At 63.8% G+C, this 2027-nt stretch overlaps 1 protein-coding gene across 1 annotated transcript in view; it reads left to right on the top strand.

Annotated features, from left to right (window-relative positions):
• Positions 1 to 2027, top strand: part of WNT9A (wingless-type MMTV integration site family, member 9A) — a 27655-nt gene that overhangs the window by 24943 nt on the left and 685 nt on the right. The window lies entirely within an intron of this gene.

Genomic DNA, 2027 nt, shown 5'->3' with positions numbered 1-2027 from the left:
TTTAACTAATATAATAATTATTATTTCCTCCGTCCCTGCCGCCCCAGGCTGCGGCTTCCTCCCTGGTCTGGGAGGGCCCCTCCTTCCGTGCCCACATGTTCCCTCCTAACTCTCCTAACTCTGTTTGCCTCTGATCTGCTTTGTTGTTTGAAACCACTAAATCAAGATAGACGTGCTGTTGTTGAAGAAATAAAGCGCACTGTGTCTGGCTGCAGCCCTCGGGGCCCCTGGAAACCCGCTCCCCATGCCCGTGTGCCGGCCGAGCGGTGCCGCGTGGCGGTCCCTGCTCCGTGCCCGTGGGCACTCGCCCGATGTCCGGGTGTCCCGGTGTAGATTCTCGGCCAGGGGTGGCCGAAGGGGCTGCTCTGGTGAGGGTTCATGTCACGGGGAAGCCACGCTTTCTCCGTGTCGCTGGGGAGAGGCGGGGGCGGGGGGCAGGTGCAGGTGGAGAGTCTTGGGCTGGGCTTTGGCAGCGGGAGGCCGTTCTTTTGGCCGTGCTGTTGTCTTTGCATGGGAGAGGTGTGTCTCACGTGTGCGTGTGCGTGTCCGGTGAGCGTGTGTGTGCGTGCTGTGCTGGCGTGGTCGGTGGGGCCGCGCCCTTCTCGGAGCACTGCTGTGCCGTGCCCTGCCGTGGCGGCACGAGCGGCAGCCTCTGGCCCCCGGAGCCTCCGGCGCTGCCTCCGGCGCTGCCTCCGTGGGTGGGTGTCTCGGTGGGGCTGGTGCACGGCAGGTGCGGATGCAGGAACTACTGAGGGAGCAGGTTCCTCCAGGAGGCTGGGGACCGTGTTTGAAGAAAACCTGTTTATGTGGATGTGGGTCTGTGTCCCTGTGTTGAGGTGCGCATAGCAGAGTTTGCTCTCCTGTGGTTCAGGGGAGGCCGCATGCGGAGAGGGCAGTCCCAAGGCGGGGCCCCCAGCGCCCGCGTCCCCAGACAGGAATGTAGGTGGCCGTGTGCGGTGGCCGTCGGTGGGAGGGGACGGACGGTTTGTCCCTCGGTCTGACGCACGTCTGGACGGGAGGCAGGGCGGCACACCCCTGCCCTCCCCGAGGGCTCGCACCGCTGGCCCCGGCCACAGGCCCGGCCGCGCTCACGACAAGACTGTTGCTCAGTCACTATCGGCTCTGTGGAAGGGCGTCGAGTCAGAGGAAGGATATTTTTTTATTGAATACCACATTTAGCTCTATGTCATAAATATTCAGAAAAGTATTTTTTTAAACAAGGCAGACCGAGAGTGTCTGCCGGCTGGCTGTCTCTGTACAGACGCGTGTCAGGACGTCTCGCCGGAGCCTCCCGTCGGACGTGCTTCTCTCCGCGGCGGAGCGGAAGGGAGCGGGGCGCAGGGGCCACGCGCGGACCCGGCCTGCCGCTGGCCAGGTGCGGGCGGGGTGGGGCGGGCGGGAGAAGGGCCCCCTCTGTGTGTTTGGAGTCTTGTGCGAGCCGATTGATTTCTCTACCTCATCTGTGTAGCGCGTAGGTGTATACCCGAGTGACTGTGGAGAATGTATTTATTTAACAGCTTTGTATAACAGAACCGAAACAAGTGAAACACTAAATAAATGTATTTTAAATTATAGCCCCATCTCAGTCTGCTGCCTTCGCGGGGGGCCTGTGGGCCTGGGAGGATGGAGAGGAGGGTCTGGGAGGAGGGGGCGAGGAGAGCCCAGGAAGGAGGAGCCGGGAGGAGGGCCCTGGGGAAAAGGAGGTTCGGGAAGGAGGACCCCGGGAGGGGAGGGCCCTAGGGAGGGGAGGGTTGGGGGAGGAGGCCCCTCCCCCAGCCGTGTTGGGAGCCCTTGGCAGGCAGGTGTCCCTAAGCTTGGCGGTGGCCCAGCACACCCTGGTCTCTCCGTCTCCTGTGTTCGGGCAGGGCGAGCGTGGGCTCTGCAGGGACCCCCCCGTCCAGTCCTCTGCCCCTCGCCGGGCACCTGCAGCCTTCCCACAGCACAGGGTCCCCATGGCCCTGCCGTCCTCCTGCCCTGAGCCTGGGGTGCTCTGGGCACGGCCTGCCTCTCCCCTCCCTGGCTCTGGC

This window comes from Propithecus coquereli, unplaced genomic scaffold, assembly GCF_000956105.1.
Source record: "Propithecus coquereli isolate 6110/MARCELLA unplaced genomic scaffold, Pcoq_1.0 Scaffold168, whole genome shotgun sequence".
Lineage (NCBI taxonomy): Eukaryota > Metazoa > Chordata > Mammalia > Primates > Indriidae > Propithecus > Propithecus coquereli.
The sequence above is the reverse complement of the archived record's forward strand: the minus strand, read 5'-3'. Positions and strand labels throughout refer to the sequence as shown.